The sequence below is a fragment of the Eupeodes corollae genome, chromosome 3, assembly GCF_945859685.1.
Source record: "Eupeodes corollae chromosome 3, idEupCoro1.1, whole genome shotgun sequence".
In the NCBI taxonomy this organism is placed as follows: Eukaryota; Metazoa; Arthropoda; class Insecta; order Diptera; family Syrphidae; genus Eupeodes; species Eupeodes corollae.
In genome coordinates, this window is record NC_079149.1 from 92,528,775 (window position 1) to 92,543,290 (window position 14,516).

Genomic DNA, 14,516 nt, shown 5'->3' on the forward strand with positions numbered 1-14,516 from the left:
CTTCAGCTTATGGGGGTTCTTAAAAATGATTTTGGTTTAATAGAGATTGACTTTGTTTTCCACGGCTCCGCCCCAAGTGGCTATTTGGCTAAGTCAATTTTTCGCATATTCTTTTAAAAATATCGGTCGGTATCTCAAGAATAAATGCTTAAATTTTGTCGTTATATATAATCCATATCATAGCTCCACGCAATAGTACTATGTGGCACCGTCTTGTTGAAACCACATGTCATGCAAGCCAAGCTCTTCTAATTTCAGAAAAAAAAATGTTATCACCGCACGGTAGCGCTCACAGTAACGCTTTTGATCATATTATCTTTCAAGAAATACAACGCAATGGTTCCGCCATTCGTCAGTACCAAAAGCACGTATTTTGGTAAGAGAGCGAAATGACAGACTTTATCTAATGCCTTTGAAATAGCAACTGCAATAATCTTACTTTCTCCAAAACAATGCAAAGATATGTTCCACTGTTCGGTTAGATGAATCCTGAGATCACGAATGGACCTATTGATAAGAAACCATTTTGCCAGTCATAAAGAAGCCTCAAGAAGCCACAAGATATTTCTTAAGTTGAGAATTAATAAGCCTTAGAAAGAAGGGTCGTTAGTGCTATCGGTCGATAATAAAGTTTCGCCCTTTTTTTTGATTGGCTGAACAAATGCAGTTTTTTAACTACTAGGAACGAGCCCAGAAAAATATGATAGATAGAAAAGCTTACGCATTGACTTTGCTAGAGTGGAAGGACACCTCTTTAGAATAATAGAGGGGATACCATCCGGAACAGGGGATCTATGAATGTTGATATCTTTAAGAACTCTCGCCACAGTTCAACTACGAAAAAATATTGGTCCCATAGAATCATGTACGCGTTCAAGAAATGAAGGAGCCATTACACTATGTATTAAGGTGGAATTTTTGGATTTATCAATAGAGCCAACTTAAGGAGTATCATTGACAACAAGCTTATTAACCGAGGAAGATGAAGAATCCCTCTTTTTTTACGAAATACGAAACATTCTTACTGCCTTTGGGACATTGCCTTTTGGACATTTTGCCGTAATTTTTGGTCATGCAAAAATTTGATCCTTCGAATATGGGCGTTGCAGGCCTTCCTGGCTTCCTTAAACCTTTTCCGGTTTTCTTCAGTTGGGTTGGCTCTAAAACACCGGAATCTCATCTCTTTGTCCTTGTTAACCTCTTTGAAACTCGAAACATACCATCCATTCTCAAACGAATCATAATAGTAATCATATCTGCACTGGAGTCTTCGTCACTACCGAGGAAGCATAGCGACCAGTTAAAGATCCTGAAGAAATTATTGAGACCGTCCCAGTTGGCTTTCTCGTACCGCCAAATGGTTCTCTTTGGAGCTATTTATTTAATTGTTTTTTTTTGACCCGAGAAATTAGCAGGTATAACATTAAAGTCCGTTGTAATTAAAGGCGTCAATACACTGATTATGTACTTATCAGAATCAAAAGTGACAAACAAGTCAAGAGTATTTTCTGTTCAGCCATTAACGTCAGATTATGTTCATTGACAAGCTGAGTAAGATGGTTGAACTCAGCTGAAATCTCAGCAAATATTCCTTCGGATGTTGTCTGGCTCAAATGACATCGCCCGTTATAAGGATTTCAGTATGAGGATACAGGGAGACAATTTTTTGGATGGAATCAGAGAGAGCATACAATTTTTGAAAAGTCGAACTTCTGTAAAGGTTTGGGCTCCGATAAAGGAAACAATGGTGAATGGTCTGTTTATTCACGGAAAGTTTTTAACCAAATGAAATTAAAGAAGGAGTTGGTAGTATGACCGTATTGTGGTAAAAGTCGGTAGGCAACAGAGTTCCTAATAAATATATATGACGAGATCATGGTGGGAGAAGAATGATGACTTGAATACCAGTGAATTTAAAATTTTAAATTGTTTGAAGCTGATTTAACTGCTTAACTTCTGCTCGGAATTAATTTTCGATAAAAAACAAATATTTTTGAATATAAGAATGAAACAACAACAACTTGTGTGTGCTACCACCAAGTTCATAGGCTGGAGTTATAGCTATTTCACGGGGGCCAACCCGATCATCAGACTCCTTTAGTGGTGCTTAATCGCTTTTTGTTCAATTTAATTTTTGAAGAACTTTTTAACAAATATTTTTTTTTAATGCGCACTTGGGATTTTTAGGGACAAAGCATTCCGAGGTCTAAGTCATCTTTTCCAATCGAAGCCAAACAAAAGTGGTTATCATTAGACGAAATTATTTTAAATAACCTGTAATTGTCTGCCCATTGATCTCTTCGTTTGTCATTTTGCCTGGACTCAAAAGCATCTCAGCGATCACGATGACATTTTATCGGATTCGACCCATCAGGAAAAGTTTCACTTACAACAGAAATTTGTTTGACAAAGCACAAACCTAAAGTCATCAGTATCTCTCCCATTTTCTTCATTTTTTTTTTGCAGTTTAACCAATTCCTTGCCACCTTATTATGACGCCTGTAATCATCGTATTAAACGCGGAAATTAGCTTCAAGTTTGAATCTTCAATTTAGAAAACAGTTTTAATAATTTTAATACGTTGTTCGTTTGTTAAGCGAACTGCTGAGTTTGACAACTGGTGTCTTAAGCCTCAGTTGATGTCTTAAGCAACAGCGGGAAACCACGAAATCAATATCATAAACGTCTAAATATGTATATTAATAAGAAATTTAAAAAAAGGCTACGAATATTTTTAAATTAAAAATCTAGTTTTGTTAATTAGATTTTTAGTCGAAAACAAATTTTTAAAAATATTAGTAGCAATTGTTAAATTTTTACAAATTGGATAAATGAAATTAATTTGAGAGATAATATCAAGAACCGAAGATCAATATTTACGATATTTGATTACTTCTTGGGTTTTTATAAAAAAAAACCAACTGAATATCGAAAACAATATCTTATGTGAAATAAATAAGGTTGAAGATAATATTTTTAACTTCCCATAGGAAGTTATTGTAATGGGTCCGATTTGTCAAATTGAAAATTTTGACATTTCTTGACGTTTCAAGGTCCCTAGAGTCGAAATAAAAGATTTTTAGAAAGATGTCTGTGCGTGCGTGTGTACGTATGTTCGTACGTTTTTTTCGTCGTCCATAGCTCAAGAACCAGAAGAGATATCGACTTCAAATAAATTTTGTTATACAGATAATAAGGCAGAAAGATGCAGAAACGGCTCTCAAGAAAATTGCGTTGGTGGTTTTTTTACCATAGCAGTTTAAAAAAAAGGTGAAAATTTTGGTTAACCCTTTGACAGTTTTTTCTACAAAAAAATAAAAACCGAAAAAAAAAATTAATAAAAGTTGGTAAAAAATAATTTTCGACTCAAATATCTTTTAAACACTTTGAGATAATAGCTTCCTATTAATTTGATTTTATAAAAAATATTGTTTTCAATATTAGAACAAATTTTGAGAAAAATCGAAGTGACAGTTTTTTTTACAAAAAAAAAAAACCTAAAAACAAATGTATAAAAGTTGGTAAAAATTGATTTTCTACTCAAATATCTCTAAGATATTGGCTTTAATTTACATTTATCTTTCAAAAAATCTTGTTGTCAACATTGAGTAAAATTTTGAAAAAAAATCGAATTGACAGTTTTTGTACAAGAAAATAAAAACCGAAAAAAAAAATTAACAAAAGTTATTAAAAATGATTTTCGACTCAAATATCTTTTAAACGCTTTGAGATAATAGCTTCTTACTAATTTGTTCCTATAAGAAATATTGTTTTCAACATTAGTACACATTTTGAGAAAATTCGAATTGACAGTTTTTTTTACAAAAAATAAAAACCGAAAAAAAATTAACAAAAGTTGGTAAAAAATTATTTTCGACTCAAATATCTTTTAAAAAATTTAAAATATTGGCTTCAAACTAATTTTATATTATAACAAATATTGTTTTCAACATTTGGTAAAACTTTTAAAAAATTCGAATTGACAGATTTTTTACAAAAAAAAAAACTGTAAAAAAACAATACAAAAACTTGGTAAAAATTTACTTTCGGCTTAAATAGCTTTTCAAAAATTGAAAATATTGGCTTCAAACTTATTTTATTTCACAGAAAATATTGTTTTCAATATTCAGTAATTTTTATATAAAAATCCAACACTCCGTGTTGTCATAAAAAATAAAATCTACAAAAAATAGTACGCAAATTTGGTAAAAATTGATACGAGTACATATAGACAAACTTTTAAGCAAGACAAATCGACAGACGGGATGGGAAGTTATCAGTGTGGGTCGCATCCCAGCCTCTTTTTAATTATTGAAAAGCTATTTGAGTCGAAAGTAAATATTTACTAAGTTTCAGTACTTTTTTTTAGGTGTTTATTTTTTGTAAAGGAACAATTTCAATTAGATTTTTCTCAAAATTTGACTGAATGTTGACAAAAATATTTTTTTTTTTTAAATAAAAAATTAGCTGAAAGCCAATATCTCAAATCATATTGAAAAGATAATAGAGTCAAAAATCAATTTTTACCAACTTTTATAATATTAAATTTTTGAAAAGATATTTAGGTCGAAATTAACTTTAACTTTTGTTAAATTTTCTTTTAAGTTTTTATTTTTTGTTCAAAAAAAACTGTCTATTCGATTTGTCTCAAAATTTCACTGAATGTTAACAACAATATTTTTTAAAAGATAACACTAGGTTTAAACCAAATTCTCTAAGTTTAGAAAAGATAATTGAGTCCAAAATCAATTTTTACCAACATTTATAAATTTTTTTTGTTTAGATTTTTATTTTTTGTAAAAAACAGTCAATTAATTTTTTCCCAAAATTTGTCAGAATGTTGAAAACAATATTTCTTATAAGATACAATTAGTTTGAAGCCATAATCTCAAATTTTGGAATGATATTTGAGTCGAAATTCAATTTTCATCAACTTTCAATTCGATTTTTCTCAAAATCTTAGCAGATGTTAAAAACATTTCGTTACACAAAATTGTTTTGGAGATAAAATCATTTTGTATTCGTAAAATTTTCAAGGTGACAATTTTTTTTAAAGTTTTTTTTTTATTTATAAAAATAACGGTTGATTGGATTTTTTTTTCAAAAATATACCTGTTTGGTTTCTAGCGTTTTTGGTTAACCAAAATGTTCACCTTTTTTTCAACTGCTATGGTAAAACAACCAATCATGCAATTTTCTTGAGAGCCCTTTCTGCATCTTTCTGTATTATTATTTTTATAAAACAATTTATTTAAAGTCGATATCTTTTCTGGTTCTTGAGCTATGGACGACGAAAAAACGTCGCTAACGTACGGACGTACGAACGTACGTACGCAGACACACACACGCACAGACATCTTTCTAAAAATCTTTTATTTCGATTTTAGGGACCTTGAAAAGTCGATAAATGTCAAAATTTTCAATTTGAGAAATCGTACCCATTACAATAACTTCCTTTGGGAAGTTAATAAGTTTTTGAAATACAGAATTTACTGATTTTTTCGAAAACTTTATAAGAACAAATCAGACGATCAAAATGTTAGCCTAATTTAGTTCAAACTAATGAATACATAGTTATTCAAGGCAGAGAGAGAAGTAGCAGACAAAAAATCCTTGACAACTACAATATCGGCAAAGAAGCTTGTTATCATCGATTTATTTTAAATTGTTTTACCAGTTCCACTATTACAGTTCTTAAAGGTGCTTCAAAACTGCCCAAAAAATGCTTAAGTTTGTTAAAACTTTTTGTTGATGAATTCAAACAATTTAATTGAATTCTAAAGTTTTTGAATTGTGTATAATCCAAACTTAGTAATATCGTTGTTTTTACTTGTCGATTTCATAAAAAGACAGGATATAAAATGTTAGCTGACACCTATTTCTAATTCTAATTGTAAAAACCCTTTTTGTAGTTTTTCAGAATCAAGACAGTTTTTAGCAAAATACCTCTCTTTTTCTTAAAAACAAATTCAGAAATTGATCTCATAGCCCTGAATTTTGGTCGTCTAGTGAAATTCATCTTAAATTTTCGACATAGCTTTGCTTTGAAGATAGAAAAGAGTAGCAACAACCTATCAGTCTTATCTCAGCACCTACATATATACCAACCTACATTTATCCTCCCGACTAATCGGATTTATATCAACGTAGACAGATAAAATAAAATTGGAATTTTGTGTATTTGGCCTGTTTCTTTCTAATTCTAATTCTTTTTTTTTCTATACCTTTCTCGTTTAAAAAGGCGAGATGCCAAAGCTAAGATAATAAAAACGTTGAAATAAGAATGAATTGACTATATATACAGCCTCTAACACCGTGGATTCCAGATAGATTCGTCTTGGTTCTAAGACGTTATTTAAGGGTTTTTTTTAAAAGCTTTTTATCTTTGCCTTTATTAGTATTTTAATTAAGATTTTTTTTTGTTGTTGCAAAATTAAGTAAGCAGGTATTGCCAAGGGTGAAATAAGAAGCGAAGAAGTTTATTTTCGAAGGTCTGGTCTGATATAGCAAACACAAGAATTTAACTCATTTGAAAAGACGACGACGACTCGACAACTCGACGACGATGGGGATGGAATTGAGGAATGGAGACGACGATGATGATGATGATGAGAATACGTCGTTGTACAATCAACTCTCAATGCCATACTACGATTAGTGAAGTGAACTAATAAAACAAAAATAACTAGAACTTTTATACACAAATTGCAGGCATCAAGTTACCAACATTATATTATAGACCTTACCTATACCTACACCTCATTAAGGGGTTGTTTTTAAGGATGTTGGCAGGAGCACGAAAATGGTAGAAAATCTAGTACGTGGTAGATGTCGGAAAAGTTGCTAATTATATGCTCCTATTCGACAAAGACTGATAACGATTTCCAAATTTACACAGGAAGGAACTCTTTCTATTGAGTTACCGTTAAATTTAACTTAAGTTTATAAAACACATAAAAAAGATATATATTGTGTGCGTATATAATCAATGTATATAAACGTACATATATAGAGATAACCTTTATTAAATTTATTTAAATTTAAGTGAGGAAGATAAAAACTTATTGAGCGGAAACGATATATTTTCAGACGTACAAAACATCAGTAACAGTTTGAACGAATAAACGTTTTAAGGTTGACAGGAGCTTAACAAGTGAAGTGTATAGAAATGATCTTAATGTTTATGGTTTTTCTGATATCCTGCTTAAGTTAGGTATTTTCCAAGAAATGAAAATCGATATCTTTAAAGGTTATTTGGGATTGGGACTTCATGTATTTAGTTATAATGCTAGTAGAGAATAATATAAACTGAGACGACTATAAATTTCTCATTTAAATTAATGATAAAAGCACGGGTGGCCAAGCAGGAATGGACCTTGTTTTAACAAAAAAGATTCTTTTAGCCCAGTCATTTTGATTCCTAACTGGTTTTCGCCAACTGTTTTGGGGTTTAACTTTAAACTGGGTAGATACATTTCTTCTTAGAAAAAAAAACAAAGACAAAATCTTTAAAATAAACCTTTAATAATAAAGGGATCACGGAACTTTTGGGAAAATTTTTTGAGGAATCTAAGAGCTATATTTATTTATTTAATCCGTTAATTATCTAACGTTAATATTCATAAACTTATAGCTATTTACATAATTTTTAATTAAAAAATTTAATTAACATAGAAATAATTAAATACTATACCATATTAAAAAAACTTTCTTTAAATTGTTAACTTTTAACATTTTCATTAACAGATGAAATTAAATTATAAAATTTATTGAAGACTGAAATCAATTGATTTAAAGGGCTATTCAAACCATAGTTAGTTCTGCTAAAGATCGGACATAAAGGTATCTGTCTTCTTATGCTAGTTTGACTATAGCTGAAATTCAGACGATTCAGAGCTGTTGCGGATATAATAGAACCATTAATTCATTTTAAAATAAAACTAAATTGGAGATATTGTCTATGTTGTGAAAGTGTAGGGAGGTTTATTAGCAAAAGTCTCTGAGAATAAGGAGGTGGTGTGAATATTTGGGAAAACGGAAGAAAACGAAGACAAAAACGCATAAATCTTTTTTGGGTACTTTCAAGTCTGTCAATATGGACTGAATAATATGGTTAACATATAATACAGCCGTATTCAAGTATTGGCCTGACAAATGATACATAAAGAAGTTTTAAGACGTAGGGGTCACGAAAGTCACGAGAAATCCGTTTAATAAAACCTAGAATTTTGTTAGCTTTTTAAACTAAAAAGTTATAATGGTCACAGAACGTTAATTTACTGTCAAGAACAACACCTAAATCAGAGAAAACGGAAAGCTTACAAAGGTAGGAAGAATCTAATAAATAGTTATAATCTATAATTGTTTTTTTGCGTGTAAAACACATAGTTTTACATTTGTCAATATTCAATAAAAGTCGGTTTGTACACCATTCCCTAAAACTATGAAGATCTTCTTGAAGCTGTGAGCAGTCATTAATTGAACTAATAGATTTGAAAATTTTAATGTCATCAGCGTATATTAAAACGGAGGAGTTTTTTATAACGGATGTTATGTCATTTATATCTAAGATAAATAATAAAGGACCTAAATGGCTACCCTGTGGAGCACCAGAGTTAATGTAAAATTGGTCGGAGAATTCATTTCTGAATATAACGCTATAACTTCTCTTCTTGAGATAAGACGAGATCCACATCAAGAATTTGTCGTTAAACCCTAAGGCCTTAAGTTTATGGACTAAAGTCTTGTGACACAATTTGTCAAAGGCTTTGCTGAAATCTGTGAATACGCAATATACTTGCTTACGATCTTCGAAGGAGTCAAGGCAGAAAGAAGTGAAGTGAAGTAGGTTTGTAATTGTTGATTTATTCTGGACGAAACCACGTTGACTTTCACATGCAATTGAATTACAATTAAAGGATAACATCTTACAGATAATGGACTCAAATAGTTGGGGAATAACGGAAAGTTTGACAATCGACCGGTAATTCGTTATTTCATTCTTAGACCCTTTTTTATGAATCGGAGTTATAAATGCACTTTTCCATAATAGTGGAAAACTGAGCTTCTAAGAGATTCATTGAACAAAACAAACAGAGAGTACGATAAATGAGACACACATTTTTTTAAAACACATGATGGTACTCCATCAGATAAACGTTAATTTTAAGTCTAGGACAACACCAAGGTCATACTTGATTCTCTATTCAAACTTGACGAATTTAACACAGAGAAAAAATATAAAATTACTTTTGCGTGTAAAACATAATCGTCTTACAATATTTAAAATCAAATTATTTTTATTGCAACAAAATTGATTGATACAATCCCTGATAAAACTTGTAATTTGAAAATTATTGATGATTGATTTAAAATTGTTTAAAACAGAAGGTCAATCATTAATAGCAGATCAAATAAACAGCAATGGAGCAAGGTGACTTCATTGAGGTGCACAAGAATTGACTTTAAATTGATACTGAATGAATATGGCCTTTATATCAAAACAGTTGAAATGTGTAAAATCACAATATCTCGGTACCCAATTGTGATCACTACTTAGAGAAATATCACGCAACTTCCGCAAATTCTGCTTATGTACGTATTCATCTCTGAGGTAAATATGTTCTTCTTGATTTTTGAACCAGAAATCATTCTCATTAATTTCAATTATCCAATCAAAGCAGAAATGACGCTGTTGGTAATCTTGCGTAAAATCTAACCATAAGATGTTTTGCTTGCCTTTTCGTTGCCTGACTCCATTTTCAACCCTGCATTTTCTAGTGTGGATTTAAAATGCTGGCAAGGGTCAAAGCGAGCCTGGATCATCAGCTTGAGCCTTGACCTCAAAGCATCTTCAAAATACAGCTAAAGCAGGTTTTCAACTAACGATAGGGTGAATAGAAGCAACCCAACACAATATGCCACAGATGGTACTTGTCCAACAAGAAAACATGCTACAGAAGGTCCACATACTACTTGAATTGGTTCAAAGCTTCTAGCTCAACGTTAAAAAACCGTATAGAAACCGAAACCACTGGAAACAAATTTTACTTAGATGATCTTGTTAGGTGACTCCTTAACACCCTACAATCTGCTCTTTAATTTCTTGGAGCAGAAATTGGATTCAAACATATTTTATCTCCATCAAAGAAATAGTTATTTTATGAATTGGTCAAGAATTTGTAGAAAAATTGTTCACCACTTACCAAAAAAAAATTTCTTTAGCCCATCGTAAGTAAAAGCACATCCCTTTACTTTTCCGCTCTTCTTGAGCGACGCCTCATTAGCTCTAATTTCTTCTCCAGTATTACTTTGCGGCGTTTTTGAAGCGGCTGATTTCAAAGATGACAGTTGCCCATATAAGCGAACTATTATACAAACTAAAAACTCTTATTGTCGAACCTGTTTTTTAAAGATGAAACTAATTTGTTTTCTCACTCATAAATATCATAAACTTTAATGAAGGTGCTGTAGAAAGTGCAACAACTAAGAACCCAAAACATTGTAATCTTTAACTACATGCAATAGTACCCAAAATAAAATTCACAAGTCAGAAATAATTACGTTACACAATATTATATAAAAAAGAAAAAAAATAATCACTGCAGTGGTTGTCAGAAATATCTTGGTTTTAAAAGAAAAACTTATCTTTTTGTTAAGCAAATTACTTGTCAAAACGTCACATTAACAAAAGCCATACAATCTAACGATCATAATTTTCTTCGCAACATTTGCCAACCACCTTTGGATACAGCATCAAATTTTGTTTCTATTTATTTGTGTTTGTCCTCTGCCATCACCAATGTCCTTTAAGAAACAGACACCAAGAGAACAATGCAACTGAAACTCATCCTCACAAAATTTAATAAAGCTCTACTATGAAAATAGTAGGAGTCAAAGTTCTTCCTCGAATTTTCACAGGACATAGTTGGATATGGAAATGGATAGGGAGAGTTTATGTTACCTGTGTGCCTGTGTAACCCTTAAGAACAAATGACATCCCTCTGACAGTTCTTTAAGATACAAATGTCGTCCTTATCATGGTTTTTGTATTTAAATAAACACTCCCGCCCTTTTGTTAGTTTGAGTTGGCAATTAATGTTTGCAATAAAGATAACACGTAAATAAATGCATACTTTTTAGAACATTTCTGACAATTAATTACAGCTGTGATACAAAACATTTCTGAAAGAAAAAACAAGAAGTTGACATTTGAACAATAAGTATGTATTAATATTGCAAACCAAATAAGTCTATTCTTAAGGAAGTAATTAAAGGTTTTATATCTTATAGACTTGAGCATTTTTTGTGCTAATGGTTAGTTACCCAATAAGTGTCTTTTTCCCAGACAGTGCACCAAAAATTGTTCGGCTTTTAAGTTACTTGACCAAAAGTGACATTTAGGATCAATACAAAACTTTATTTTTACTTATTTTTAAAATTTTGGAACTTTTAGAATATGCATGGATTTAAAATAACTAGCAATATTGTAAAAGAAAACGGTGCTGCTAATTTTAAGGTTTCCTATTATTATAAATATAAAGCAAAAGGTTGGTCTTCTTTCGCACATCCAGAGTACTGCACTGATCGCATCCCCGTTATTGTTTTTAAGAGTTGTTCTTGCTGAGAAAACTACTGCGTTAGCTTTTTTTATCTATCTTAACCTATAAAGATTCAAAAGGACCCCTTCGAACTGTCGACAGATTGAACTTACGATCTTTTTTTCCAAGGTCATAGAAACGCAAATTAATTCAGTTCAATGCAGGTTGTAAAAATAAGTTTGAAAGAAAGGTCATTACAAATAATCCAAAGTGATTCGATGGAAAGTATTTGTTAACAAGAAATCTTTCTTTTGCATAAAGTTTACAGGCTTGTATGCATCTGCAAACAAAAAATACAAAAAGCTTTGTACGCTTAAAAAACGAAATTTTGACCTCGGAAACATTAAAGCAATAAACAAGCTAAAACCGCAACTGATTTCTAAAAAGCAAAGAAGCTTTTGCGTCAAAAGACGACTTCAATGTCTGCGGCTCTGCACATAGATCTTCTTAAAACATATTTTTCGAGTCTTCTTAACACGACTGAAATATCGCCTCCAATTCAATATACAACCCCTTTAATAGCCGATGAAATCTTAAATCTTTATCCGAAGTTTAAACAGCTATACGAAATTCGGAAACGTCTTCGATATGTTAAATGATTTTTTCTGACCACTGCTTGAAACTCAGTCAAAATATCCTTGCTTTTAATCCACTTGTATAATCTAACAGGGGTATTGCCTCTTGCGAGGAATTTGCAAATTCTCCAAGAGTAATTCTTGTCATGAAAAGTGCTTTCAAATTATCTGTTTGGATTCGGCTTAAAATTGTAGGTTCTCTCCAGGAATGGTTGAGAGTTGTCAGTCACTACGCCCTAGTTCTAAAACGGACTGTTGCGCCGCTCAATTTGGCATTGAAATCGATTGATGATGATTTCATCACTCAATCATTTACTTGGCTTGAACACCGTCGTAACATTTTTTTGCCTCAGCCTTTTGACCAAAAATTTTAACGGATTAAGTTCTAGAGATAAAGCCAATTTGCATTATTCCCCAAATACTGTTGACTTCATTAATGCACCTACATCAGTATACCTTCAAGTGAAACTTCTGTCGTACTGTTTAGTTCAGAGAATCGTTTTTTAGCCGTACTACCTGAATGTAGAATTATTTACCACAGTCGAGCTATTCCCCCAATACTGTTGCCTTCATTAATGCACCTACATCAGTATACCTTCAAGTGCAACGTCTGTCGTACTGTTTAGTTCAGAAAATCGTTTTTAGCCGTACTAACCGAATGTAGAATTATTTACCACAGTCAAACTATTCCCCCCATACTGTTGCCTTCATTAATGCACCTACATCAGTATACCTTCAAGTGCAACGTCTGTCGTACTGTTTAGTTCAGAGAATCGTTCTTTAGCCGTACTACCTGAATGTAGAATTATTCACCACAGTCGAGCTATCCCAATTTTTGAAATACTCAATAATTCAAAACTAATTTCAACCGTAACCTCCTTTCAAAAGCTCTTTAACTTTCCTAATGCTGACACTCCTGTCCTTGAGTGAGCTTTGAGCTTCGAAATAAGTCATCGCAGAAATTTTTCGACTGCTAATTTCAAAAGTTCTTTCTCAATTGGTAACTTCCAAAATTAAAGAGTGAAGTGAAAGAAGCACTTTTTGCTCCTTCGAACTTAGATGATTTTATGAACGCACAGACACCATGAGTCAAATTCCATTCTCAAGATCTCTTCATCAGCTTCATTAAAGCGTTTATTTTGATTAAAGTTTAAATCTTTGATACGAAACCAATACTTTCTCTGTATACAATAACGTCCAAGTATATAGGGTTTCAAGTGAACGATAGAACGCTGCAATATAATTTGCTGCAAACACAATCTATCCCACTATACCTCGTCCTTTTTTGTCCAATTTTATTTGTCAACATTTTTCTAAGTTTAAAAGTTTTTTCATAAATTTTTGTTAATTTATTCATGAAAGAGATTCATCGCTTCAGAAGGAAATCGTGTACGGTACATGAACGAAAAGGATAAGGAGGAGGAGCAGAATTCTGGGCTGAACTGAGCTTTCTATGTACTACAATTACTTTTTTATTCTTCCTGTTTTGATGTTGTATCCTGTTTATTTGGTTTATTATTATGTTGTGTGTATTGTTTTGTTCGTGTCCTTTTTGGTGTGTAGCAATAAAAATACGCAATAAAAAGAAAACAAAACAAAAGTACAACGAAAAACAATCGTGTTGTTTTCTGTTAAAGTCCTTGTTGTTTTATTTTTCCTTGTTGCCGTTGCTTTTGTTTTTGTTTTTAATTTTTTAATCGAAGAGCCAAGGACATTCCACCAAGTTTTCCAATTAAATTACTCAAGTGGAAACTACTGGGAATAGCATTAGAGTGAGATATTGTTTTGAATAGCATTTTTGCTGTTTTGTTATTTTTGTTGTTAATGTTGTTTATTGCGGTCACCACCATAACATTAGCATTCCAAAATGTGTTTTTTCTCAACCTTTCCGTTTTTGGAATTAACACAAAGTTCCTATATAGACTTAGGAGCTTGATTGTATAGGAAGGTATAAGAAGGAATTATAAACACAAAAATAAATAAAGGAATATCCTGCACGTGCAAAATATTGTTAAATTAATTTCCCGCTGGTGTGGAACGTGCAGCATAGCATAGTTAAAAACATCTGGTGTGGCTTGGTTGCCTATTAAAAGCAAATGCTACAAAATAAATTGCAAAACATTTACGAGTATTTCCAGGAAAACATCAGAAAATAAAAGTTTCAGACCGATGAAGATGCGGATTACGGATTTCTTTTGGTAAAGTTGATTTTTGCAAGGATATCATCATGTGAATATTTGTTTGTAAATTATATGAGCCATATTGATGGGTAATGAATCTGAGTCTGAGACAGGCCTTTAGCATAAGGACTAATGTTTATAGGTTTGAGGTATGGGATGGG